Here is a 15240-nt window from a genome sequence, read left to right on the forward strand (position 1 = left end):
AGATTTGAACCCGAGCAACCCAACTGCAGAGGCTTTTCTTACATTCCTTGGCAAGGCACAACGATGCTGCCCAGGGAAAGGAAAAGCAAGCAACGCTAGGCAGAAAGTCCAAACATCCTGAGAACATCTGTACCACAATGTGGCAATTTGTACTCATTTATATTCATGGTGACTGCCAGGAACATCCAGCAAAGTATCATATGCTCCATGGAACGGTCTTCAAACGTAAGGAGGTTTGCAATATATTTTAGAAATATTTGAACCAAAAAGGTTAAAAACGTAACAGTTATTACCATATGACCAACGATTCCTCTCCTAGATATATAATCAAAAGAATTAACAACAAGTACAGCATTATTCACACTAGCCTAAAGGTCACGCAACCCAAATGTCAATTCCCCGATGGGCGGGTAAACAAGATGTGGTATGCCCATACAATGGACTATTATTCGGCCCCACAAAGCAATAAAGTACTGATGTGAGCTACTGTGGGGATGAACCTTGAAAACATTACACCAAGGTAAGGAAGCCAGACGCCAAAGTTCACGTGTCCAGAAAAGGTAAATCCATACAGACAGATTGGTGGTAGTTACTATGGGCAGGGGGAGAAGGCAGGAATGGGGGGTGACTGCTTAGTGGATATAAGGTTTCCATTTGGGGTGATGAAAATACTTTGGAACTAGACAAGAGTGCTGATTGTACAACATTGTGAATGTACTAAAATACACTGAATTGAATAGTTTAACGTGGCTAATTTTCTGTTACAGTAAGTTCACCTCCATTTAAAAAAGAAAAAGATATAGTGCATTAATGGGTAAATGGTTAGGTTTTTGGAAACCTCAACTCTCCAGAAAGTCCATTTACCCCGGCCAGGGCACTGTGGGAAAGATCTGGCCATAAAGAAAGATGGAAACTGCTTTTTCCTCTGGGGAAGGAAAGTGTCCTACTTCTAAAGGACAACAGAGAACCACCTACTTCCCTGGAAGATGCATATGTCCTCCATCAACACTTTGACCACAGGCTCTGGTGCCTTCCTTCACATCAACTGTTTGCAGGGGTGAAGGAGGCAGTGCTTGAGCTCTGGGTGTCTAGCCCCCTGAACTACTTTGTCTAAAATATCAGACCTGTTTCTACCTTTTGGCAGCTATATGATTTTTTTTTTTTAAGATTTATTTATTTGACAGAGCGAGACACAGCAAGAGAGGGAACACAAGCAGGGGGAGTGAGAGAGGGAGAAGCAGGCTTCCCGCCGAGCAGGGAGCCTGACGTGGGGCTCGATCCCAGGACCCTGGGATCACGACCTGAGCTGAAGGCAGGCGCTTAACGACTGAGCCACCCAGGCGCCCCTATATGATTATTTTTTAAAGGATTTTTTTAAAGCTTATTTTTCAGTATTTTCTACACCCAACGTGGGGCTCGAATTCACGACCCTGAGATCAAGAATTGCGTGCTCTTCTGACTGAGCCAGCCAGCTGCCCCGATTATTATTTTTATTATGGAAATATCAAAACTGTTCATTTTTGTGTTGAAATATGTTCTCACTTTTTTCCTACTTTGGCAGAAATCAAGACACTTAATGCCTTCCTTCTTAAAACAGCGAGGCAGGCACAACGCAATCCTCTTTCTCAGTTACAAATAAAATGTAAAAGCCACACAGTATCAAGCTGAGAATTAAATTTCCTTAATATTAGGATATTAACCCATTATTAACACACTTTTTAAAAAAATGATATGCCCTGGGGCGCCTGGCTGGCTCAGTCAGTAGAACATGCATCTCCTGATCTCAGGGCTGTGAGTTCAAGCCCCACATTGGGCGCGGAGCTTACTTAAAAACAAAACAAAAAAAACAAAAAAATTTTTTTAAATGATACACCCCCAGCCCATGTGTTGAAAATTTTGCACACCTTGTCATAACATGTTTGTATGGTTGTTCTAAAATTTGGGGAGATGAGCCTTTCTTCTAAAAAGTACCGATCTACTCATAAAGAGTATCATAACCTTTCCACAAAAGCTTTACTCGGAAAGTGATTATTTTGGTCAAAACCTCCTAGGCATGCTACCCCTTCCTGGTTGGGCAACCCCTCTGGTCATACAGCGTGGCTGAAGAGATCACTCCTGCTGGAAGTGTGGAGGACATGGTTTTTGTACGGGGGCAGGAAAGCCAAGGGCATGCAAAGCTTGTTAGCAGAGCTGAAGCTGGAACATCCACAATGGTCTTGTGCCTGGTTTTACTTTTAAGTAATTTATACTGCACGTTGCCCACTGAAAGAGCTGTCAAGTGTTTCAGGACAACAATGTGGTTGGAGGCTATGGCAGTTACCAGCATCACACACGTGCCCCCCCCAGTCCCTACCCCGCCGTGATTCTAGAGGAGAAGGAAGGAAGCTGAACCGCCGACATCCAGCACATAGGCAGCCTGCAGAACTGGCCGTCAGGCCTGGCGGACCCTCTAATGCATCAGGATACCTTTCCCCACTGAGCCCAGTCACTGCCACACAGTCCGAGCTGGCCTGTAAGCTGAGACCCCACAGTGTCTCTGGCTCAGAAGCGTCATTCCAACACATCTACAGATCGCTCCGTTGTTGAGTTACCGTCCCAACTTCAAGAGGGAGGAACCACGCAATACCGTGAAATAGAACACTTTCACAAAGAGCCTTGAAAGGCACATCATTTGAGGTGAAAGACAAAGATCCAACTTGGTTTAGCTGTAAGACGTTATTCACGCCAAATGACTGACCGCCATGGCTCTGGTCGTTGCACACTTCTCCTGAAACAATACTGATCTTCATGACCGACTTCCCCCAACAAGATGTTGAAAATGCGTTCCTCATCTTTCAATCTAGTCAACTACCATGAAGATCATGTGGTCCCTTATTATACATTGTGGAGAAATTATAAGTTCCGTAGAAATATTACTAAAAATAGACTTTCATCACTTTATGCAAGAAAGCCTGATTTTTTCCCATTTTGATGGAAAACTTCTGGAAATGTACAGCACATGCCTTTGTGTTCTCAAATCCAGGTTAGTGTGCCTAATTTATTCTTTTAAGGATCTGTGGTCTTATTCAGTCTCTCAGCCCATAACAATGACGCCCACACTGACTGAGGTAGACAGGTCTTCGCATCTCCACCAACCCACCAACCCCAGATCCTGAGCTCCCGATTGTTCCTCGAGACCGCAGCTTCTCAACCTTCCCCTGCACGCCAGGTAGCAACCGTTTGAGGTGGTTCCCAATCTCCTGTGGAATAAAAGGCTGAAGGCTTCTCCTTTTGAGACTGCTGTGTTGGAGGAATGGCTGTAGGTGCTGGAAGAGTATGCAGATAAGAGATTGCTTTGCTGTATAGTTAATGGAAGATACCAAGCCAGGTTTCTATTTTACTTTGCATTGCACACACCATGTAATGCATGAAATGAAGACACACATTCAAAATGATCTGCATTTCAACTGCTTAAAACTTTCACTGTTAAGGTTAAGTTAGGAGCACCTTGGCAGGTGCCTGTCCTTAACTCCGTGACACCCCACGAGCACTTGCATATCTTTAAGCCAGACGAAGAGTTGAATTCCTCTGTCTCCACAATGTTCAGGACCCTTCTTGCCAGATGCAGAGAGATCGCTTAAGTATAAAATAGCTGCCCCGGATTTTAAAAGATCAAGCATTTAGTGGTATATGGCTATATTCCGACGGGACTCTAAGAATGCAGGTACTCCTGTTGGCATCCTTTCCACTTTGTGGTAGAGGCTTCCAACATATAAAATACATAATCTAAGAAAAAAGACAATCCCTCCAGTTTAGACCATATTAAATACTCTAAGCAAAGAGAGCTAACCTACACATATTTACAACAGGTCTTGAATCTGTTCAAGGTTTTCCTTAAATCCATGTTCTCCAAGCACTTTATTTTCTTTGCTATATTCCTACTGAGTGAAGAATGGTTTTTCAAACTTTATATTCTCCAGGGTGTATAAAAAATATTACACAATGGCTAAAAGGTGTTAGCAACCCAGGTATCCATCAAAGGAAGAATGGATAAGTAAAATATAGTACACACATCCAGTGCAGTACTATTCAGCCTTAAAAAGGAAGGGAATTCTGACACACACAACATGGATGAACCTTAAGGACATTATGCTAAGTGAAATAAACTGGTCCCAAAGGACAAACACTGTATGATTCCACTGAAATCACGTACCTAGAGTAGTCAAATTCACAGAAACAGAAAGTGGAATGGTGGTTGCCATGGGCTGACATGAGTGGGGATGGGGGAGTTATTTTTCTTTTTTTTTAAAGATTTATTTTTTTTAGAGAGTACGTGCACATGAGAGAGTGCACACACGAGTACAGGGAGGGGCGGAGGGAGAGAATCTTCAAGCAGACTCCTGGCTAAACGCAGAGCCTGACATGGGGCTCGATCCCATGACCCTTGAGATCATGACCTGAGCCGAAACCAAGAGTCAGACACTCAACTGAATAAGCCACCCAGATGGGCACAGAGTTCCAGTTCTAGAAAGATTTAAGAGTTCTAAACGATTCACAACAACGTGAACGTACGTAACACTACTGAACTATACACTTTAAAATGGTCACGATGACAGAGTTTGCGTGTATTTGGTAATATTTTAAAAATTAAAAAGATTGAGAATTTTGGTACTGATAGAATACATTAATCTCTTTTTTATAATATCAAAGAGAGATCTGAAAACAAGCACAGAATTAAGGGTAAATAACAAGAAGCATCACACTCCATTTTTGGACATGTACCTTCAAATTTTAACCCAAATTGACAAACAAAAATATTCCAGTGACAAATTACAGACCGTTTAGTAAGGGAGAAGACAAAAGGCATTTAGATTTTCAGGGACAAAATAATCTCATTACAGCTCAAATATTAATAAATACATAGGTTGTGGGTGACAGTAAATTCAACAAATGGACTCCCACACACGGGGACAGCAAACAACCAGGCTTAATTTGAACTAAACTCAGTAATCTGAAATCTTAAAAAAAAAAAGTAAAGAATATGTAAAATGTGTCTGGTATACACAGAGAACCCAATTTTTTAATTTTTTAAAGCTATTTTATTATTATTTTTAAAGATTTATTTATTTTAGAGAGGGAGAGAACACGAGCAGGAGGGGCAGAGGGAGAGAGAATCCCAAGCGGACTCCATGCTGAGCGCAGAGCCCACCACCGGGCTCGATATCACGACCCTGAGATCAGGACCTGAGCCAAAACCAAGAGTCACACACTTAACCAACCGCACTACCCAAGCGTCCCTATTTTTATTTTTTAAGATTACAGGAAACCTTGTCTCATTTAGAGTTAAAAATGCTTCTCTATAACTAGAATTTAAGTAAAAACTTAATAATAAATTAAAAAAAAAAAGTCTAATGTAAGACCTCCATTAAGTATGAGAGGTTAATTAGGCTCTTAAAACATGAATGCACAAGCTTTACTACTTCACCTTCTCACTAATGGCCTAAGTCATTTCTTAAAAGGCTTGTCACCAGATTTTAAATGACAGGCCTACATGTTTCCAAAACAACGTTCTCTGACATTTCATAACTGTGGGGCACAGAGGACAGTCCTACCCATGTAGACACATCTTCACAGTCCTCACTTGCTCCAACATAACCCTGAGATCCGGGCAGGCCAGATGCCACTGTTAGCCTCCTCTGACAGATGAGGGAATGGCTAAGTGCTGCCCCTACAGTCACAGAGCCGGTGAGTCAGATCAAGGACAGGAACCCGGGTTCCTGGTGCGCCACACCCTGGCTCTGTGGCGGCCCCCTCCACCGCTCACCCATGTACGGAAGAGGAATCCTCCCAGACTCTGTCCAGCTCATCACCAGTGGCCAATGTCTCTACGTCTTGTACGTTCCCCTTTCAATGAACTCTAGACTCTGTCTCCTTCCCCTCCATCTCCCACCTCAGCCTCACTCAGATTTTCATAAAAGCCCCCTTTCCTCACTGATTTCCCAGCGTGGACTTGCATGTTCAATCCAAGTGCCACATTTGACCCATGGGCCTCTGAAGATGACAACTCTCCTGCTTAGAGCCCTCCAACAAATCCCACCATCTTCAGGGTCACTCAACTGGGATATTTGAGAAGAGAGTCTGAGTGGCTCCCAAAAGGTGAGAGAACAGCCTGAGTCCTAATGAATTATTCTCCTAACAGTTACAGAAGCCTGTGGGGGGGGGGGGCGGGGAGGGGGCCAGTCACTTACTGAGTTTTCATCATTCGTGCCCATGTTCGTGCCAAGTGGCACTTTTGAACCTCCATAAAACAGAAGTGTAAAACAACATGGCAACAACAACAGCAGTCGTTCCTAATAGTTTATTCAAAGGAGGACAAATTAGGCAAAATCTTAGCGGTCTATCAGCAAAAATAATTATGGCCAAGGACATCTTATCCTTCCCCCACTACCTTAAACATACCACTCTGCCTGGGTTATTGTATCACTGAAACAAAGGCTGCATGGATAAGAGATTCAATGAATTAGTCAAGTTCAAATGTGATATAAGTAAAAATGGCGACTGGCAAGCGAAGGGGGTCGAAGAAGAGCCTCGTTGTAAATTAAGTACCAAGGGAAGCAAAGATCACTTGGTAAGAAATCCCAAGAGCTGTGACACACATTTGTTACATGTTGTGTCATTTATCCCTCCATAAAAAGGTATTTCTACTGCTCCTGAAACCTCCATGACGACGCCATGTTTCAGACTCTGGACACGTGAAATTCTCAAACATGAGGCAGGACCTGGTACTGGCCTCCTCATATTGGATTCCAAATTCCACCAGAATAAAGAGCTTGGTCATTTGCATGGCTTTTCAGAAATAGAAAGGACGTTCTACTTTGAAACACATAACAAATTTTTCTAGTCAGAAAAGTTCCACATAACTCACCAAAAACTACATTTCCTTGCCCACTTTAATAATCTGAAACAGCTGTAGCACATGTTGCTTAAAAATGTTGGAAGAAACTCTCTGCATTTCTTCAATCCAAAGTCTACCAATTCAAGATTTTCAAAAGGCATCAGGGTGTAATGCCTAGTATCTCCTCCCCCCACCAAAAGGAAGAGATATAACTCAGAAAACTAAAAGTGACCCAGTGGCCTCAGATGCACTCTGCTTTGAGGTACAGAGGGATCCATGCCACTGTTAGGAAGGCACTATTCAGCCACGAGAACTAATGGTCTACACAACAAGGTCTGGTCATCAGAACCCAAGAAGTCCTAAGCCCAGAGCTACCTTCCCTGGAAAACCGCTTAACCGCTCTGGGCCTAAGATTCTGATCAGTCATAAACACACATCCTCTCACCCCACACGATGGCCACGTGAGAATACTATGTAAATCATGGGTATTTATTGTTTTTGTTAATGAAAATAAAAACCATAACTGCTTTTCATCATGTGATCGTGACTGTAGCTGGATGTGGAACAGGGACATCTGAAACGCACTAGGGAAATCCGCTAAAGTCAGGGCCGTGCCATACTTTCCTAAAGGAAAACTTAAGAAGTGGGAATCATCAGCCAGATTAATTTCCCATCCACCATTCTCTTCTTTCCTTCCCTCTTGATCATCTCAGCTCCATATAGCAGTATCTTTATCCTGAATGCAGCTTCAGTTTTAAATTACAGATCCATACGCTCAACGGCGCAATGGACATCTTCACTTGGATGACCTTTAGTTCTAACTCACATGGACAAGACTGAGCTCCCCAAAACACCTATTTCTTCTCACTTAGTGACATCTTTTTTTTAAGATGTTATTTATTTATTGAAAGTGAGCGAGCAAGAGAGCGAGAGCGAGAGAGAAGCGAGTGCACATGTGCGAGTTGGGGGAGGGGCAGAAGGAGAGGGAGAGAGAGAATCTCAAGCAGACTCCATGCTAAGAGTGAAGCCCGACACGGGGCTCAATCTCCCAACCCTGAAATCGTGATCCGAGCCAAAATCAAGAATCAGACGCTTAACTGACTGAGCCACCCAGGCGCCCCTCACTTAGCGGCATCTTGACAAAAGCACCATGTTCAACCCAAATGGTCAATCCAGAAATCTGGGATTCATCCTACAGACATTCAGCCTATTTGCCCCCAAACTCTATCAAACACTTACATTCTTCCTGTCAGTATCCTTCATACTCAAACTCCCCCAGGACTGGTTTGGAACCCCATCATTTCCCATCTAGCTCGCTGGTCCTAGACTGGGATGCATCTTGCACTCAACCATCACCCTGCGGCCAGAGTGAGTTTTCCCAGGACTCGTGTTTAAAGTTGTCCCGTTCAGCCTTCACAAATATATTCATCTCATTCACTTACACACGGAGCCCTTCCTCACCTGCTCTTGACCATCTTGCCAGACAGCTGCATATAACATTTCAGCATCTTGAATGTCCTGCAGTTGGACAAATGCACCATACTAGTTCATGTCTTTGCACATGCTGATTTCTGCTAGAAATGAGCCAGCCTCCCTCTTGGTCAAATTCTCATATGAATCCTTCAAAATTCAGCATGACTAGTGCCTCTGCTGGCAATCTTTTTTTTTTTTTTTTTAAGATTTTATTTATTTATTTGTCAGAGAGAGAGAGAGCACAAGCAGGGGGAGCAGCAGAGAGAGGGAGAGGGAGAAGCAGGCTCCCCACTGAGCAAGGAGCCCAATGTGGGGCTCCATCTCAGGACCCTGGGATCATGACCCAAGCCGAAGGCAGACGCCCAACTGACTGAGCCACCCAGGCGCCCCCCGGCAATCATTTTCTGACCCCTTCCTTCTTTCCTCCTTCGGATACTCATTCATTATGTTCCAAGTACTTTTATCACACTCACTATCACCCTGAGCAACTGTCAATGGTTTGCTTGTGTCTGCCTTCACCAGTGAACTGTGAGGTCTTGGAGGGGCAGTGTCTTTCATTTATCCAATCTTTCAAGGAACAATTACTGTCAACAAGAGTAATTTTGCATCCTTGGAGCTTAGCACTCAGCCTGGCACGCAAGTAGGGCTGCATCCACATAGATAGCTTGGAGGCACATGATTTGACCACAAATCTACCAAATAAATTCATGTTTTAACTGTGTTCTAGTGCTCTATGTCCACTACCTTCTATATTTAAAAAAAAAAAAAAAAACAAACTGTTGTCGTTATCCAATTAAACAATTTAAAACAGTTTTAAACAGGGCGCCTGGGTGGCTCAGTTGGTTAAGCGACTGCCTTCGGCTCAGGTCATGATCCTGGAGTCCCGGGATCGAGTCCCGCATCGGGCTCCCTGCTCGGCGGGGAGTCTGCTTCTCCCTCTAACCCTTCCCCCTCTTGCGCTCTCTCTCTCACTCTCTCTCTCTCTAATAAATAAATTAAAAAAAAAAACAGTTTTAAACAATTAAAAAAACTGTTAAGCATTCACGTTTGATGAAAACTAGTAAGTTTGACAACAGGTAAGTCAAGTTGTTACTGAAGTCAAGCTCTGAAATTTAGAAGTGACATTTCCATTTAATTTGAGTAAATTTCTGATTAAAATTCCCTCCTTGTTGAAAGGAATCTGACCCAAAAAGAGACCCAAAAGAGAGGCAGGAAAGGAAGAAAAAAAAAATCGTAAAAACAATGTTCCTAATTGCCGCCATCATGTGCTGATGTGGAAGTAGCCACTCAAGAGTATAAACGTTTGGTAAAGTTTAAAAATACATATTGTCAGACAGATGGTTACAATCATCTTCTGGCAACACCGGTCTCGATTTCATGTGGAAAAAAAAGCCCCTGACAAAACCACACTGTATTCAGCTGTTCCTGGTATGAGGCACATGCCCAGGCTGCACGCCATCCTGCTTCCAGGCCATCCCGGCATCCGAAAGAGGCACTCTGTTACTTGACCCTGGCTTTGGGAAGGGACGGAACAGCCCCGAAGAGTCTACTTTGGGAAAACTCAACTCCAGGAAATGAAATGCAGATATGGCCGCGCGTGTCCAAGGCCGTCAAGTCCACCCCGCGCCCGGTCTGAGGACCGTCGGTGGCCCGGGATCTCCCCGCACGTGAACCCAGTTCACCGGCCTGCTCCGCCGACAGGTCTCTGGCTCGCTGCGGCCAAGTCATTACACTTGGCAGAAAGTAGCAGCCTTCCAAGTTAATTCAGGAACATCATCAAACATTTACAGACTCGGTCTGGAACGCCACCTCACCAGAGGAGGATATTTTTGAAACACCCAAAACTACACGAGCCTTGAGGAATCTTTTGTGCTTACACACGCATTTATCTTCGGTCACGGCCCCAGCTTCTTCAAAGGGGCTCGTTTGGTTCTGATGCCCGCCCTGTGTGTCCGGCAAGAGTGACAGGCTAAGGGACGGGCTGGGTGGAGCGGAGCCCGGCTTCCTCTGGAGCCATCCCCGGTGCCGTAACTGCAGACGAGCTCTGGTGTTGCCTGCGGCTCTCTCCGCGATGTGGTCTGGCTGGGAGAGGAGGCTCCTCCGTGCCACTGACCCAGAGCGCGACGAACCCTGTAACGGACACGCTGGGCTTCTCTCCCATTTGGCGGAAAGCAAATCTGCCACACCGTGGAGCTTGCTTGGCGGACCCGGAGCTTAGGTTCGATACAACAGAAGCCTCATCTGCTCTTGTCAACACTGTGTTTAGACACTGGGTACGTAACTATTTGAAATGATCCAGGCTCCAGAGAATACAGTGAGACGGGCGTCCAACACCAGCTCGTCTTCCCCGCTCTCCTCTCCTAGGGGAGCTGCTGGGACTGTTGGCACCATGTTCTCATGGCCGTTGGGCGTTCACAAGGCTGGGGGTCATGAAAGCGAACCCTTCCTCCCCCACGCTTCTCCTGTCTGTTCTTCCCTTGCCCCCAACCCCCACCCCGCCCCTGGCTAAAGCCCTCCATCGCTTTGCCGTGGCGTCTTTGCAACCTTCTCTCCGCCCATCTACCCTCTCTACTCTATACCACACCACCTCCCTATCAACTTGTCTAAGTTTCACCTTGAGGAAATTCTCTCTTCAAAAACCTTTAACAAAGGTGGTGTGCTTTCTATACCGCTCAGCCCAAACATTACTAATATAAGCAAATCAAGGTTTCTCAACCTTGGTACTACTGACATCGCAGTCCAGATAATGCTTTGCTGCGGGCTGTTCCGGGCACCGTGGGATGTCAGCAGCACCCCTGGTCCCTACCCACCAGGTACCAATAGCATCCTCTGCCTTAGCCAGGCAACCAGAAATGCCTCCAGATAGCGCCCAACGTCCCCTGGGGACGGAATCACCTGGTTGAGAATCCCTGCTTTAAGGATGTCCTGACCCCAGCCTGCCTACCCCGTCTAACCGGCTCGATATTCCCTAACACGCCAGATGCCGTGAGCAAAGGAACTTCCCCCAATTTAGTGAGTCCATCACGCTGAATTCACTCTCGTCTCTCCATGTTCTTGTATGGTGTCTACTAGCCCTTCCTCCTAACCAACTCTTATCCCTCCTCTGAAGTGTCATTATTGCCCCTCCCGTCCCCCCACAGGGCTTTTCATGGTCAGTTCAGGCTTTCTCGCCTACCTACAGGTTACCTCTCCCTATCTCTTTCCTGTTTGTCCCACAAACACATGCCCTGCTCCTCCTCTCCCTGAGCCTTTAGGAACTTAACAGGCGTGGGTACTTACTTGTCCTTACCCAGTCTCATGAGCGGTAGGAGGAGACAGAGGAATGTGGGACCCTCATCAGACCCTCTCCCGAGGAGAGGCCATCATGGAACAGCCCCTGTGGCAGGAAGCCCATAGAAAAGAGTCTCAGGGTGGAGTGTGGGATGAGGTCCCAGGCTAGGAGCTACAGTGCTGGGAAGTCACCAGAGGATGGGAAAGATGAGATGGAGCCTCAAGCACCAGGAACCTGAAGTTCCAGGAAAGGAATCCAGCATTAGGGCAAAAGTAAGGGGCTCATGCAAGGCAATTATGTAAAGAATAGAGCTGCTCGAACCAGGGGTCAGATCCCAAAAGGACCAGTGGCAAAGCTAGGGTCATGCAGACCTACACACTGACAGAGAAGTCTGTTCAGTGTCTGCCCTGAAGGATCCCGGGCCAAGTTCCAGGCAGGAGCTTTATAAATAAACACCTGGTAGTACAGACAAGATGCGGGAAAGGTACAAAGGTTCTAGAAGCTCTCACTTGCCATTTGATTTGAAAACAGTCCTGTCAGATGTAGGGGTTATGACATCGCTATGACATCTGACCTTTTATAAAACATAAATTAAAAAACTGACACACAGATTAAATTATTAAGATAGAGCCCAAGAGGAGGCGAGTGGAGAAAAGCATGCTCAACTCAGATTTGTCTACTCTGAGTGCTTTATCATAATCTTTATGGCTGTCTACCCCATTTTAATGGAGGATGGTAATGGCTGGGGAAAATATCTTACTGGGGTCTGGTAAAGTCCTCAGTCAGTAAGGGCGGTCCCCAAGGAGAAAAAAAACTAATGGTCCTTTTTAGCACAAGGCAGTAGACCTTTCTACCTGGTGATGGGTCTGCTCATCAGCAAGCTGTGTAACCTGCTAACTCGGACCAGAAAGCCAACAAATGAAATAATGCAAGATCAAGAGTGTCGGAGAAGACCCACGGGGATTCCTTCTCCGTAACATGACTCAAAGGAGGCCACCTATGGCAAGCAGATGAACGTGCCCCCTGGACATCCAGGCCGAATGCACTTTGAGGATGTGATTAAGGTTGGAAATGCTGAGACAGGGCGATCATCCAGGTGGGCCCCATCCAATTGCAGGAATCCTTAAAAGCTAAGAGAAGTCTTGGCTGCAGACAGAAATGAGAAGGAAGGAAGGAGAGATTTGAAACATGAGAGAGACTCGGTCTACCGCTGCTGGCTTTGACGGTGGAAGGAAGCAAACCCGTGGAAGCTAAGAACAGCCCTCAGCTGACAGCCAGCAAGAAAACGGGGACCTCAGTCCTGTAACTGCACATATGAACAGAAGGAGCAGGAAACAGATCGTCCCCTGGAGCCTCTAGAAAGGAGCACTGCCCTTCCCAACCCTGGATCTGAGGCTGGCGAGACCCCGGCCGGACCATGACCTACAGAACCGTAGGTCACTATCTGCTGTTTTAAGTTGTTATAGTTACGGGAATTTTTTATGCCAGCAAAAGAAAACTAATACAGCACCTCTGGTACGAGTAATTTTTTTCTTCTTTAAAGCTATAGACGGGCATCGCTCAGAGCGGGGATAAAAGGCAGGACAGCTGTGGTTTTTCTGACAGGTGGTCGTTTTGTCTTGATGGGGCACAGCCTGAGGCATCCTGGCAACCATCTCCAGCAGCATCAGCGATAAGAAAATCGAGGGGCTGCTTTATGACAATTCAGTTACCCAAGTCTCAAAAGGCAGGCACAGAAGGGCATTATTAACTGAACCGACCTGTAAATTGGAGGTACAAAAATCCCGTGTTTTTCCCTCAAAGGGGAGGAAAAAGATCTTCATTCTAGGGAAAAAAACCAAGACCCTATTCGCAGGCTTTATTGGGCCACTTAGCTATCAGGTTTAACGTCATCACAAAAAGAGGGAGAGGAAAAACTTTAAAAAGGCTCTGCCTTTTAAACCCCCTGGGTAGTTCCCCCCCACCCCACCCCGGCCCCTGCTAATGGATTGACTTTTCCCTGACTATTAAATGTAGAATAAGAACTTGCACCTAAAGACAGAAGAGGGTGAATTCTGAAATACTCACCTACGAGACACACATACCCATAAAGAAACTGTCAATCTAGCTTCGCATTTCATCATCAACTAGGATGTTATTTCTAATACATATGGCATGTGTTTTATAAACATTTCTCACACAATTACCAGGTGCCTGGGAATGTCCTTGGCTCAAGAAAGACAAAGTCAGGGGTTCCTGGGTGGCTCAATCGGTTGGGCGTCTGCCTTCAGTTCGGGTCATGATCCCGGGGTCCTCGGATCAAGCCCCATGTCGGGCTCCCTGCTCAGCGGAGAGTCTGCTTCTCCCTTTCTCTTTCCCTCTGCCTCTCTCCCTGGCTCGTGCCCTCTCTAATAAAGAAAATCTTTAAAAACACATAAAAAAGGAAAGACAAAGTCAGTCCTTGACAAACTGAGCAAGGAAATTGCTAGGTAAACAAAGTTCCGTGGCAGCGTCAAATAATACTCAATATCCAGGAACAGCAACCTGGATGCAGGTCGTGGCTCTTCCCCAGGAAGGAGGGAGGCCACTGGTCACCCTGGAGGTTTCTGACCACAGAGTTCCATCGACACATGCACAACACAGAACAGACAGCCATGTCTTCATAAACACATGGGAATGTTACCCTTCCCGAAGAGCATATGGAAAACATCGTAATCTAGAGACTTCGCGTAGGCAAGCTCAGCCAGAGAGCTAGAATCCCACTGCATTTCTCTCCATAGGGCCACTTAAAAACGTGGCAAACATTATGCCAATCTGGCAAAAATGACACTTTCGCAACGTAAAAAGCAGAGGAAAATTAAGCATTAAACCCGCAAGTAACTCCTCATTTCCCAGCTCTCCTCTCCTCGTCTAAGGGTAAATAAATTGGTGAAACAAGAATACTAAGCAGGCCTTGAGTTTCCGTAAGCACCTACTAGTTTGCTGTAAAGGCTGATGTTATTCATCAGAATCACAAACGTATTGGCAAAATTAAGCGTAACTGCTGAAGAAGAAAAATTACTAAAAGATCAAGAGTTTTCTACAATATTAAAAAAATTTTTTTCAAAAAAACCCTATAAATTTGAACTTGACAAGAAAAAAACATGTAAGCCGTTGGCCCCTTTACTGTAAGGACTTAGAAACAGGCAGATGAAAAAGGTAAAATCTGCAGGCCAATCTTGACAGATAAGCTAATATATGTACTTTAATGTCAAAAAGTAATTACGTATTATAGAAATGATTTCTTTCTTTGAAATGATTTCTAACTATTACTCTTATAATACAGATATAGTCACATTTCACAAAAGTTGAGAGAAAAATGTGCACGCCTGCTCTTATGGACATGTCTCCCTTTCAAAATAGCAATCCTACAAATAAGAAAGATGGGTTCCCTGAATCCAAATATTCCCCTGGAGGGGCTCCAGAGCCAGAAAAAAAAAAAATGCGAAAATCCATAAAAGGAGAAAAATCAAGAAAAGGAGACAAAAGCTGGAGCTCAAGGTACTACTGTTTGCAAATCTGCATTTCACACCCCCCACCCCCAGCCCTTAACTGAGGAAGACAACCATTCTGGTGACTTCTTCATAGAACAAAACACTTAACA

The 15240-nt window shown here is 45.1% G+C and overlaps 1 protein-coding gene across 1 annotated transcript in view; it reads right to left on the reverse strand.

Moving 5' to 3' along the window:
* Nucleotides 1-15240, reverse strand: part of MYO10 (myosin X) — a 197857-nt gene that overhangs the window by 95423 nt on the left and 87194 nt on the right. The window lies entirely within an intron of this gene.

Source organism: Leptonychotes weddellii, chromosome 7 (genome assembly GCF_054177405.1).
Source record: "Leptonychotes weddellii isolate Sample4059 chromosome 7, ASM5417740v2, whole genome shotgun sequence".
NCBI lineage: Eukaryota > Metazoa > Chordata > Mammalia > Carnivora > Phocidae > Leptonychotes > Leptonychotes weddellii.